Below are 15,303 nucleotides of genomic sequence, written 5' to 3'. Positions count from 1 at the left end.
CATTGCTTCTTTGGTCTATCTCACACATGTCATCTAAACTTCAAAAAGGACATACAATGTTGGCTTAATCATGGCCTCTCACTATGGATTTTGATGGCATACAAGTTATCATTACATAAAACAACTCAATAATGTATTATTTTGTTAAACCCTCATGACAATATTTACTATGAAAAGACACACAAAAACATCCATATCTTTCCCAAATGATTAGATAATCTGAATTCCTTTGTAAGAACCTTGTGTAACAATGTAAAGAAAACTCTCATCAAGTTTGATCCCTCTAGGATGATGCAATACAAAGATATAGTTTTCTTAATGCTTGGTGGAAACCCTAGTTTTATCACAGACCTGCTCTCACCAAAAATGTCATAACTCATTCAAAATTTAATGAAATTGGATCAGATAAAAGGAAATGAAACTAGACTCATTTATCCACCTTTTTCAATTTGTTTTAGACCATTATTGTATAATATTTTAGCAATATCCTAGATTTGGTTAAGTATTGTCATTGATGTCAACACTATATCCCGGTTAGTCTTGGTGATCATCTTGGTTTTGGCTATGATTATGATATGGTATGATCAGATCTCTGGAATCAATTTTGGATGCTTACTTTGGATGGTTATTTGTTTTCCATATTCTATTGGTTCATGTTTTGGTGCTCCGATAACTATCGCTTATGTTCCCGGTTGGTATTTACTGGTACCGGTTAGTTATACCGGTAAGTGATATTTGGTATTTTAGTCAGTCGATTTTGGGTCAACTTATGGAATCAATTTCTATCATGTTTGAGGTGCTTCTTGATCAAATTTTGAGTGTTTGGTGTTGTGTGTAATGTTTTTTTATGTTCAATTCTTCATTGTGTGGGTTCTTATGTTCTCTGGTTTAATGGTTTTGATATGCATTAGTTCTAATTTCTGATGGTAAATTGATTCACCCCCCCCCTCCCCCCTCAGTTTACTCCTAGTATCAGATCTGTCTAACACCATACATTTCTTTTTTACTATTACAGGAAAAATCAGTCATTTAGGACAGCCTATACTAAAAATGACATCTTTTACAAATCCCAATAAAAATTGATGAGACTTGTAGACACCTAAAATTGTCCTGTCTAATTAAATAAATATTTTTATTTATTTAATTATTTTAGCCTAATTATTCTATTAATTAAATAAATCTTTATTTATTTAATTCATTCATTCATCCTCTTCTAGCCTTATTTCTCATTTATATAAATACATTTATTTATTTAAATTATCCTTCTCCTAAATTAAATAAATACTTTTATTTATTTAATTAATCCTACTTCTTATATTAATTAAATAAATCTTTATTTATTTAATTAATTCATCAGCCTTTTCTACCCATGACACATGTCATTCATCTCTTAATTCCTACACTACCTACCCTCTCATTATTTTCTTATTTCTTCTACCTACCCTCTAATCCTAGCCAACCATTTATCTTTTACACCTCTTAATCTTACCCCTCCATTTCCTACAGTGTCTCCTATATAAGGAGATTATTCTTCCATTATCAACCATCAACTACACATTCTAACATCCTAATCAGTCTTTCAAGAATTCTATCATTCAAGCTTTCATATGTGATCTAGCTATCAACCACACTTCCATTCTTTGTTGAGCTCTTATGCACACATAAAATCTGAGAGCAAATATATCAAGCAAGATCAATGGAGATCCAAACGCTATTGGACATGTGATGGTATAATCTTTGTGATTTCATTTTATTTACATTGTCTTAGGTGATCTTCATATGTTATCGTGGATCTTTGTTGTTGTTAGGCTAGGGTTTTGTGGTTGAATCTATTTTAATCTTTCAATATTGTTGTTTCCATTTTTACCATAAACAAGACCAATTGGAAATGGAAGTAGGTTCACATAACTAACTTCTCCAACCAGTTTTAGATCATTACATGAAAGATTAAATTCATACAATCGAAGAGAACATTCTGCAACATGAGAAAAGTTAAAAAATAATGCACAAAAATAAGGGTTTCTTCTTCTTCACAATCTCCAACAATCTCTAATATTCTCCAACCATCAAATTTGACCTTAAAAATAATTTGTAAGGTATTTACAACAGATTACAAACTATTTTTTAACTTCCAACCATTCAAATTTACCTCATGTACAACCTATGACTCTTCATATTCCATGTTTTTCAACTTGCTTATAATATTTGCAAAATGACTCAATTTTAATTCCTATGACCAAACTAGATATGAAATGGTCATTGACAATCTTATTACATGTAATAAGATAAAACAAAATAAAATCCCAACTTTATGCTCTTTGAAGCATAATAAACCTAGGGTGCTCCTACACCATACTCCCAGAGAAAAGAAAATTCAGGTCCCTTTGAATACAAGTTTGCTCCGTCTTCCTGGTCTTCCAATTCTTCTGCAAATTGTCCTTTATCCATGCAACTCTTCATGGGTCCTTCTTTCGATTCCTCTTCTTACGCCATCTCCTTTTCATCATTTTCTTAGCTTCCAGATTCCAAAACTCTATTTCTTTTGTATATGCCTCAGTATAATCATCTATGTCTCCATCCTCATACCCTATATACACTTCTTCTTGTTCTTTATAACCTACACATGCATAATCCAATGAAAAATTAAAAATAAAATATTGAGGCCTTGAGGTCTCCTCCTTGCCTCTTTGCACCATACACTCTAATTCATCCATGTCCTCTAAGGGTCTCCTTTGATGAACAACATCTTCCAACTCTTCGATGATCAACAAAGATTCTTCAATGTCTGGCACTTTTACTGTCTCCTCTTGCCTTCTCCTTTGAATAATCTTCTTGATAGCCCATGCAACCTTCTTCCTTATTGGTAAATGCCAACTTTTCTCTTATTTTTCTCTCTCAAGCAACTACTACATCTGAAGTTTGTGTCTTTTTCCCATTTCTTCCAAGGCTTGTGATGCAGGAGCATCGATGCAGTTCAGACTGATTTGACCAGTTAGTAGTGAAATTTCTTGGAGATCATGGCATTTCTTCTGGTTTGAGAGTTTAGTGTTGTAGATTTGGATTTATTTCCTTGAGTTAGTTGTCCTTATCATGTTCAAGTTTCGTGGCATTTGGATTTTCTTTCGGTGAGATATCTATTCCTGTATTGGCCTAGTTGATGTGTTCTTGCTAGTTATTCTATCAATGTGTTTTTGCGAAGTTGGATTGGGTTGCGGTTGATCTTCATGACTTGCAGATCATTGATTTGTGTTTCTTGTGCAATGTTCGATGTTCTCAAAGGACTGCACTTTTTTTTATGCATCTTGGAAGTTGTTCCTAATGATTGGAGCTGACATGTTATCGTTGCACGTTTCATGAACCGGTTGGTATTTGGGTCGACTTGATTAAGTTGTAATTATTTGTGGACGGTATAAATGGAGGTTTGTGAATCATTTGAGAGAGCAGGAGTTAAAAGATAGATGATAGAGTTTAGAGATTGAGCGAAGATGTAGATCCGGCGAGATTTTGATCTGGTGGACTAAGGTTGGAAGGTTGGTGACCGGATTAGGGTAGAGTTGACAGACTATTTTCGAAGGCCAATCTAATATGTGGGTGATCTGCGGATCTTATAATTGTATTGTAAGCATTGTTTGTATCATGGACTGAAATCCAGCATGTTACATTTATAATTATTCAGTTTGTAATAAGAATTGTTCATACTGTTTAGCGGTTATGTATTATGTGTTGTTACCGATTGTTCTTTCTGCTATTTCTGGTGTTGTATTACTGGTTACTGGTATATTTTACATGGTTTATGTTTTAGGCTGCAAGGATGAGTTGTCCTTCATTGGATCTCCCAACCTTGATTTCATCAGCTTGCCTCAAATTAGTTATCTCTTTCTCAATATTAATTTGCTTTCCCTTCTCACTTTTCTTCTTTAACTCTCTTTCCTCTTTTCTCACCACTTGTTTCTTATTTCTTTGTACCTCCTTACTCTGTAAGTATCTCTTCAACAAATCCATTTCTCTTTCTTCAAGCAAGTCTTTTTCACCTTGCTTCATCTTATCTTTGTGATACCTCACCTAGATTTCCTTCTTTCTTCACCACCTAGTACCTTGGCATCCAAGTTCTATCTTCAACCTAAAAATAGACAACACACAAAACTCCAAAAATTTCTCACTTTCCCAGATTTTTGGGATCTAATACCAATTTGATGTAGAGAAAGGACTAACATTAATCAACATACAAGATATACTTAAATAAATTCAAGGTTCATTCCAATTACACCACTTGGATACATTGCTTCTTTGGTCCATCTCACACATGTCATCTACACTTCAGAAAGGACACACAATGTTGGCCTAACCATGTCCTCTCACTATGGATTTTGATGGCATACAAGTTATCATTACATCAAGCAACTCAATAATGTATTATTTTATTAAACCGTCATGACAATATTTACTATGAAAAGACACAAAAAAAACATTCATATCTTTCCCATAAGATTAGATAATCCAAATTCCTTTATAGGAGCCTTGTCGAAAAATGTAAAGAAGAATATCACCAATTTTGAGCCCTTTATTATGATGCAATGCAAAGATATAGTTTTCTTAATGCTTGTTGGAAACCCTAGTTTTATCACAGACCCACTCTCACCAAAAATGTCATAACTCATTTAAAACTTAATGAAATTGGATCAGATAAAAAGTAAATGAAACTAAACTCATTTATCCATATTTTACCATTTGTTTAAGATATTTATTGTATCATAACACTATTTACCATATGTTTCTTTCTAACTATTACATGAAAAAATAGTCATTCAGGACAACCTATACCAAAAATGACATTACTTTTACAAATCCCAATAAAATTTGATGAGATCAATTGAAAATGGAATTAGGTTAACATAACTATATTCTCCAATAAGTTTCATATCATTACATAAAATTTAAAATTTATACAAGCCAAGAGAATATTCTGCAACATGAGAAAAGTTCAAAAATAAGGGTTTCTTATTCTTCACAATCTCCACCAATCTCCAATCCTTTCCAACCATAAAATTATACCTTAAATATACTTTTTAAGGTATTTACAAAATATTCCTAACTAATTTTTAACTTCCAACCATTCAACTTTCCCTCATGTACAAACTAGGACTCTTCACATTCCATGTTTTTCAACTTGCTTACAATATTTGCAAAATGAATCAATTTTGATTTTTAAGACCCAAACTAGATATTAAATGGTCATTGAGGACCTTATTAAATCTAATAACATAAAAAAAATAAAAAAATCCTAAATTTATACTCTTTGAAGCCTAATAAACCTAAGGTGCCCCTACACTAGGGACCCAAGCGAGGATATCCTTCCCTTTCAAGGAGAAAAAAGTCTTCTAGCCAATATCCTAGAAAGATCCTCCTTATCCTCATTTGAATCTCTAGGTGGCCATTCATGCGGCTCTTTCAATCTGACCATCTTACCTTGTGTCAGGTTAATGGTATCCATATAGTCCTCAACCCTATTCCACCCAGCTTCAAGAAAACTATCATAAAGAGGCTACAAATGTGAGTACTAAGAGAGAATAGGAGGGAATCCATCCCAAGAATTATTCCATAACAAGGCATCAACACCTCTGTTGCAAACCCAAAATGGCCCTTTCTTAACTAATTGAGCTCCCCATTTAAGAGTATTCCAAAACATAGAACCATTGCCAACCAAATTGTAGCTTGGAACATCCTTACAATCCAATCCCCCAAGGTATTTGACATTGAGGATCTTAGAACAACCCTTATCCTGGTTGATTCACCATCTCCTAAAATGCTTAGCACTTAAAGCCTGACCATTCACACTTGCAAGACGTAACCCCAATACACCATCCTACAAAGGTCTACAAATAGAATCCCACTTCACCAGAATCCATTTTGAGGAAAGAAAATTATCTATCCATAATAATTGCCTGGAGAGAGGCTCAAATTCCTTGATAAAACCAACAGAAGCTATATGGATAAGACATCTATAAATAGGAAGAGCCTAAATCATCATCTTAAGAAGTTTCATTCTTCCAGTAGTAGAGAGTCATCAGTTAGTTTAATGACTAACCTTGCATGAAAAATTATCCATAATATATTTCCAAAATACCCCAGGTAGATGATGATCTAAGAGAGGAACTCTGAGATAAACCATAGGAAGAGCTCCAATTTGGAACCTCATTATCTTGGCAATCCTAGCCTTAATGAAATGAGAGGTATTAAAGAAGAAGATAAAGGATTTCTCCTCACTGATCTTTTTCCCTGAATCTTTTAAATAGATATCCAAAGCTCTTCTGAAATCGGCCACCTCATTTATTCTAGAAGAACCCATCAATGCAGTAGCATCCACAAATTGGAGATGAGAGAAAGGAGGGAGACCATGACCCCACTTCCATCCCTAAATCCATCCTTGCCCAGCATAAGATTTGATAAATCTCCCCAAACCCTTCACGATTAGAAGGAACAGATATGGGAAAAGGGGATCACCTTGATAGAGGCCTCTAGAGGCACTAAACAAATCAATGGGTTCACCATTAATGAGAACCACTAAGGAAGTGGAAGTGATACAACTCATCAACCAGTTGATGCAATCTATCTTAAACCCAAAGGCCACCAAAACATTTTGAAGGAAACTCCATTTAACTCTGTCATAAGCTTTAGCCATATCTAGCTTAATGAACATAGCATTCTCCCTAGAAGAAGTCATAGAATGAATAGCTTCTGAAGCTATGATAACCCCATCTAAAATTTGTCTTCTAGCTACAAATTCACCCTACTCTACAAAAATCAAATTTATTTAACCACGGATTAAGGCTTTCCGCAGTCAACTTAGTGATAATTTTATAGACCACATTGCACAAAGCTATAGGGAAAAATAATTGGAGAGAATTATCTCCTTCCTTTTTTGGAATAGGGGAAAGAAAAGTGGAATTCATCGCTCTGAGCATCTTCTTGTTCATATAAGATTCATGCACTAATTCTTGGAGATCAAGCTTAACAATTTCCCAAAATTCCTAGTAAATTTCTATAGGAAACCCATTCAAACCAGGAGCTTTACCCTTCTTCAAGCCAAACACCACCTTTTCAACCTCAGATAAAGAAATAGGTTTCAGAAAGTCATCCTTCATTTCATCACTAACTCTAGTAGGAATAAAATCCAACACACACATTTCCTCTTCCCTACTAGAGTCAAAATATTTATTAAATAGATCAGTAAAAAATCTAATGTCTTCTTGGGTAATATCCCTATAAGAAGATAAAATAACTCCCTCAGAAAAAAAATAAGGGAAGTAATAGAGTTCCCATGTCTCCTATCTCACACTCTATTATGAAAAACCTTTGTGTTCCTGGACCACCTTCTTGGAGCCACTCAACCCTTGACTTTTGTTTCCAATAGATCTCTTTGTGGACTTCTCACTCTTCTAACTCTTTAACTATTGCAAACTCCTCTTTGTAGAGATCATCAAATAAACCTTGATCCCTGATTCTACTAGTGATTGAGTCAACTCTATCTTGAGAATCTCTTTTTTCCAAGAAGATATTACCATAGGAGTTTTTGTTTGACTTCTTGAGACTAAACTTAATATATTGGAGTCGCTTAACCATCAAATATATTGTAGTACCCAAGGCAGGCTTACCTTCAACCCACTACTCCATCATAAGAGCTTGAAGGGAAGGATCCCAAAACCACATCAATTGAAACTTAAATGAGGGATTCTTTGAAACCCGCAAAGAGGAAGCATAAATATTGATTGGCCAATAATCAGAGCCTTTCCAATCTAATATTTTTGAGGTATTAGCCCAGTTATCCCCCAACCAATAGAAAGAAACAATAAATTTGTCAATTCTCTTACCTATCACCTCTCCACCACATTTCCTATTGTTCCAAGTAAACAACCCATTAGATGGTTTAACATCCACAACCCTGAGAAACTCAATATTGTTTCTCAAAATATCCGCAAAAGGATCCAATCTTAAATTACCTCTTCTCTTCTCATCCAAGAAATAAATTGCATTGAGTTCACCTACCAGAATCCAAGGAAGAGAGGTGCAAGGGAGCGAACATATCTAATATGTGACCAAAGCAAGGTTTTTCCCACATAATCAACTGGAGCATAGACATTAGTGAAAAGAAGATTCTTACCTGTCTTGGAACTTGTAGCAAGCATCGAGATAGAATATCTGGTAGATAACCACTGAATCAGTACAAGCTTTCATGGCTCCCACATGCACGCCATACCACCATAGATACCTTGAGCCCCAATGCATTGACAATGACAATGGGCCAAGGATTTTTTAGTCTTGTTAAACATATTATCAATAGATAACTTAGTTTCGTGAATAAAAACAACATCAAGAGAATTAGAAGAAACCAACTCTTGAATATCCTTTTGTCTAGGTATGGTATTCAACCGCCTTACATTCCATGAGAGCACAATCATTTCTGAGACAAAGAGAAGGGAGAGTCAATGGCCTTCATAGTTCCAGACTCCACTAATGTCTCTCTAGCTAACATCACCTTTTCATAATCCTTTTTCCTTCCAAACTTAGGAGGCTTCTCCAAGCTACCCTTTTTGAGAACCTTTTGATGAATTCCAAGACTAGGAGGGGTACCTTTACTTTTACTACCTTCTTGTTTTAACATCCTAAAATTGTACCCCTTGCAATTTTTGAATGCATTTGGATCTTCTCCTTAGTGTTTGCACCCCTCGGCTTGATCGGAAACCTAAATATGCTCATGCAAGTTAAAACCTACATTTTTCTCAACCCTGAACCTCAAAGACACCTTGATCTTACCCCAAAATAGGGTAGGACCAAGGTGTAGTGCTCTAGGACCCACTAGGACTAGGACATGGCACCCTGGGATCCCCTGTTTGGGACCAATCTTGGGGTCCCTCCCTTTGGCTCATCTCAAATTAGAGTGGGAAAATCACCCCTATTTCAGCCTAAGTCATAAAATCAGTCAGATAAACCCCACTATAATGTATATAAGATGGATTTCCCCTCTCATTCACCATAACACACAAGATGATGAAAATTCAATAAAGCATTCGGGCATTCAAGAGATCAAACATTCAAGCATTCAAGAGCAATTCTACAATTTTAGTCTTCCTTCAACCTTTGGAGAAGCAATAGAGACAAGATCTCAAGCATTAAAGAGGAGATCAACATTCTACTTCTTGAAACCCTAATTCCATGTGGAGGCAAGCAAAACTTCACAAGGAGGTATAAGCATTTCATTTTCAATCAATTCAGCATCCTCTGAAAGAGGAGGATTTCTACTTTCATTTACTTTATTTCAACCACTTGGTTAATTCCAAAAGTGGGGTTTGATCTGAAGACAAACCCCTATTCCTAACACATTTCCCTTTCTTTTTGTGTGTAGGAAACAGGTACGCAGCTGTACTTCTAAAATTAAGCTTTATTCGCAGAGACGGAAAAACCCCTTTTGACGTGCGGAAAGTTTAGAGGTCCGATAGGAGCGAGCCCCGATCTAGACACACGGTCTCTACAACTTTTATTGGATTTTGCAGAGAAGCTCTGAATCATCTCAAACTTCTCAAATCCAAGTGCACGACTAAATCCTAAATCTGTACCTCGTTGTTTTCTCATACTTTGTCTTCATTTTCGGCATTTATTCTTAATTCTACTAGTCAACTTACAAAAGAGGGTCAATTACATTTCAATCATAACCAATCTACTAAGTATTAAATCCTTGAATCCTTTGGGATTGGATCTAGTAGATCCATCCCCCTTTTTTGAATGCAAAGTCTCCCCAAGTGAAAATTGAACCTTAGTAAAGTTCCCACCTTTCTCCCAAGTGGTGAATTGGCTAAGGTTCCCAATTTTCAACTTTACATTTTGGTGAACCTGACTCCTTACACCCTTAATTCTGATTTTTGTTTTCAGATCTGAGTGTATGCAATTTAAAATTCAAATTTTCATTTACAAGTTTAATTTCCTTGCAATTTTTAAAAATTTGATGGTTGAATTCACAAAAACCTTAATTTTTGGATTCAAAATTGAACTTGTCATTTGTCTAAATTGGATTTAGTTTCAAATCTGATTACTCTTCAATTTTACAATTCAAGTTTTCATTTAGGCTTTCAATTTTCAAAATTTTAAAAAATTAAGTGGTTAAATCACAAAACCCTAATTTTTGTTTAAAGTTGACCTTTTGGATTATGTAGATCAAGAATTAATTGTCAAATTTGGGTCTTTGCTTGAATTTAAAAAATCATTTTCCTTTCTTGCAACATTCAAATTATCAAATTTAAATTTTTAAATTAAGCGGTTTATGCAACAAAGCATAATTTTTTAAATTAAATTAATCTTATGCAAATTAAAATTTTCCTTTAAGCATTCAATTGATTCAATTAAATCTAAAGCCTCTTGTCTTTCTTTTTAACATCATAAAAGTCGGCCCTTAAGTGTGCCCTTTTTTTGTCCTTTCAATTAATCCTTTTATCAAACATTCTAAGCGTGTCCTATTTCGACTTTCAAGGCTTAATTTTGCATATCTCGACATCTCCAATTTCCATATCCTTCTGGGACTCGCATAAAAATCACAATATCTTGCTTCCCCGAAAGTTCAGAAAAATGTTGGTCAGACCATGTGTTCGGACCAAGTCGCTACCTACTTGGTCTCGACTTTTTCTACTCAAAATTTGGGAGCTTGTTTTGACTATATTTTACTACACAATTCTAGAGATTTGTGAAATTTTATTGATTTTAGGTCACCCTAAGATGGAAAACAAATTTGAATTTACACATTTTCATTTTCAATTTAAATTTTAAAATTAAGTGGTCAACTACACATTCCCTAATTTTTAAAATTATATTGATTTCTTCAATATTTCAACATTCAAAAATCTCAAAATTTTAATTATGAGGTCAAATTTGGACAACCCTAATTTTAATTCTGATTTTCCCTCATTTCAAACATTTAAAATTAAGATGGTATTTAAGCAAAGCCCTAATTTTGAATTTTAAATTTCAAATTCCTAGGAGATTGCATTATTCTTTGCAATTTCTTTTCCCTAGTGCATGAGTTTTACTACTATTAGTCCTACCTATAGTATCCCCGTTAGAAGAAGTTGTAGAATTAAGGCTGCCCAAGGTTTAATTACTAAGGAAATGGAGCCTAATTTGGCTATCTTTTTCAATGAGAATATTGTTGCTTCTTCCCATCCTTCAGATATTTCTGTTTATCCTCTTGATAATTCTCACAATGAGGAGGAATCACTAACTAGGGTATCCTTTGATCAATTAGAAAAGATAGGCAATCAATTTGGTAATCATCAACAATGGATGAGTCAAGAATACCCGGAAAGTGAAGTTCTCCCATTGATTGAAGGATAAAAAAGAATGATTCAAAGTGATAAACATGGTTTTGATATATTGCGTGGTATTTCTCATATTGTTGATTCTAATATCATTCCTATGAAGAGTTTAGCTAAAAAACCTAGGTTATACACAACCTCCTAGTCAATTTAATCATTCCATTCCTTTGACAAATTCCATGACTAGTGTCCCTACCTTCACATCAAACATCATGGCTACTTCTATACAAAATGTCATACCTACAAATGTTATTCATTGGGACAATACCTCTTCTTTCATTCCTCCTTCTATGAGTTTTCCTCTTGTTACCCAATCACATTCACCGCCTATAAATGTTAGTCAAGGGGGAAACTCCTTCAATCACAATTCCTTCATTCCTCCCATGAGTCTTCCATGTGCTACCCAATCTTCTCCATTACCCACTTATCATAGTGTTCCACCTCTTTATTCTCAATCTCTTCCTTCATTCAACAATATTACTCCACCCTCTCACTCCAACATTTATCATTTCAATCCTTCTACAAAAGCTACAATCAATAGTCTTGCCCAAACAGTGTCTTCCTTACAACGAAAAATAGCTTCTATAAATCAATCCAAGTATAGTGTGCCCACATTTGATGTAGAGATCCCATTATCCAATGAAATTGTTAGAGTTGTCCCTCCTAAACATGTAGAAGTCCCTCAATTGGAACTTTATAATGGAAAAGGTGATCCTTTAACTAATGTTAAAACATTCCAAACTTTGTGTACTGACTTTTCTCATGATCAAAGATTGTTAACAAAATTGTTTACTAGAACATTAAGGGATAGAGATTTGCAATGGTATTGTTCTTTGCCTCCTTATTTTATTACATATTTTCAACAACTAGATAATGCTTTTATTCAACAATTTCACAATAACATTGGTCTGTTGTAGTATTTATGAAATTAAATTGTGTTAATTTTTTTAACATCAAACTAAAAATGTTTTGGATCACATTATGTGATCCATAATCAAGATAGTAGAGAGAGCTAGGAGTCAAAAAATGACATGTTGCAGATTAGAATAAGACTAAAAAGAAAAGGAGAGAGGAAGGTTGGCACTTGGCTCAAAGCAACCAAAAACAAAGACAAAAAAGGGGGGAGTTAAAACAAACAAATAATCAAACAAGAACACAAAACAAATAAAATACCACAAACACAAAGAAATATATAAATATAAATAACAACAAGAGCTAAAAAAGAAAGGTTTAAAGACGTTTGAAAGACAAAACAAAAATTACTTATAGACACACACACACACACACACACACACACACACACACACACACACACACACACATCCAAAAACATACATGCATACAAACATACACACATACATACAAACAAACAAAATATTAATGCAATCTAATTCCAAAAATTTTACAGTAGATCATTATGGATTGTCGAAATCTGATATCATTAATAACATTGGTCCTAAAGTTACTTTTTGTAAACAAGGTGTTAAAGAAAAAGTGACTGATTTTATTGGTAGATATAAGCATTTGTATTCTCAGATTTCTTTTCCTATGCCTGGTCAAGACATTCAAAATATTTTCATTGCTAATTTACAAAAAGATATTAGGGATAAACTTCTCTTAACCGAGTTTACTTAATTTCCATAATTGTGCATAGTATTTCACAATTATCAACTGACTATGAGTCAACTAGAATAATCATCTCCTTCCATGGCTTCATGTGATAAGGGTGGTAGTGGTCAACAACCATTTGCGAAGTTCAAACCAAACGAAGGATTTATCAAATTCAATGACAACAACAACAACAACAACAACAATAGACAATTCGTAGGTGCTACAAGTGTGCATCCTTTGTCTAAATTCTTTAAAAGAGAAAAAGAGTTTGCTCTTTTGAATGAATTTTTGCATAGCATTATGTCTCAGTTAATACAAAGGAATATGTTAAAACTTCCCCAAATCAAACTAATTGATCCATCTAAGACAAATTCACCTTACTTTGATGCTAAATCCTTTTGTCAATACCATCGTCAACCTAGTCATCATACTGAAAAAAATTTCATTGAGAAGTAAGATTCAAGAATTGATTGATAACAATACTATGTCTGTGGAAGTTGTGAATGATAAATGAAATAAATCCGTAGCTCCTCCTAATAAAAATATTTATATTTTCATTGATCCTTTACCATCCCATTCCACTAATATGATTGAGACTGATCATCTTACTTTCTCTCCCAATGATGTTGGCCTTGAAACTAATAATATGGTGAACCTTGTAGATCAACAAGAACCTCCTAAGGATTTGTGCATAACATTTTATCCTAGTGAGACCATTAAGGCATCCGATGGACAATTATACGTAAGTGCAAAAATAAAAGGTATACCCGCTAGAGGATTCCTTATTGATCCTGCTTGCATGGCTGATGTGATAACTAAATAATTTCTTTATACTTTGTAATTCAATCAAGTGATATACGATGATACTGATGTGATAGTTAAAGTTTTTAATAGCTTCTCTTGTCCTGCTATTGGTTCTATAATACTTCCTATTGATGTTGGCACTAAATGCTTAAATGTTCAATTTTCTATCATTCATGCTTCCAATCAATTTCATGTGAAGCTGAGACATCCTTGGCTCTCTTCCATGAAAGCGATCACTTATACTATTCACAAGTGTTTGTGATGCCCTCCTAAATGGCACAAGGTTAGTCTATGATCAAAGAACACAAAACACACAAAACATTAGTGTTAATCAATCTAAAACTAAACTATGAAGGCATACCAAAAGAGACACAAAAGACATGCTAATTTATCTAATAAACAAAACACAGATTATGAGGCATCTCCAACTGCCTCTTAGCATGGCTTTAGCTTCTTCTCCCTTGTTCCTCTCCTCTCCAAGTTCCAAAATAGTGTAGCTCTCAGCAGCTTTTTGCACTATGGATGCTTATGGAGGATTGAGATTGTAGTATAGCTCTAAATGTGAAATAAAAAGCTAATACTAATGCTAAAATGATGTATTTTAACCAAAATGATAAGATGCTAGATTGCTTATGCTAAATGCTCTCTAAAAATGTCTATAGCCTAAATGCATACAAGTTTTCAGGATCTGGAGTATGAAGGAATGGGCTCTATTTATAGGAAAAATGGAGCAATGGATGGCCAGGATTGAAGGGTTTAATCAAGAGTCAAGCTTGAAAGTTGGGGATCCATGTGCACAATTGGCACCAATGAAATGATGACAAATGTCCACATAGGGTTGGGTTGGAAGAAGAGGTTGGAGGCATTAAAGGCCTGAGAAGACCTCATGTTTATCTAAAGGCTAAGGGTCAAGTCTAAATTAAGATTACCCATTGAATTAAGAGTTAATCCAAGGATAAACCTTTGTGCAAATGATTAAGAGATAATCATGGTCAAAGCATTAAAGGCTTGATGAGACCCTTGGGTTGAGTAGAGGTTGAGTCAAAACAAATGTTTTAACCATGTGGGAGGGTTGAATTAACCATTAATGGTTATTGGAGACTTTGGGGATTAAGTGGTTGAAAGTTGGAAGCCTTCAATGGTTATCAAAGACTTTGAGCCATTTAGTGGTTGAAGGTTGAAAGCCTTTAATGGTTATCAAAGACTTTTAGACTTTGAGAAGTGACTCCATTTTGCTTATGAATGTGACAATAATTAGGGGATGGATTAGGCTAATTAGGAAGGGGTTAGAAGAATCTAGAAGGGGATTAGATTTGATTTTTGCAAGTGGATTTGGTGGATGAGGGAAAATAGGATTTTATTAAAAATAAAAATTCATTTATTTCAATAAATGTGTGCAAGTTGCATTTGTAGGAAAATGCAAGTGGGGTGGGGATAATGATTTAAATAAATGTTTTATTTAATTTATTTAAAAGAGGAAAAGGGGATTTAATTAAATAAATTGATTTTATTTATTTAATTGATTGAAATT

This window comes from Cryptomeria japonica, chromosome 1, assembly GCF_030272615.1.
Source record: "Cryptomeria japonica chromosome 1, Sugi_1.0, whole genome shotgun sequence".
NCBI lineage: Eukaryota > Viridiplantae > Streptophyta > Pinopsida > Cupressales > Cupressaceae > Cryptomeria > Cryptomeria japonica.
This window is presented reverse-complemented; position numbering follows the sequence as displayed.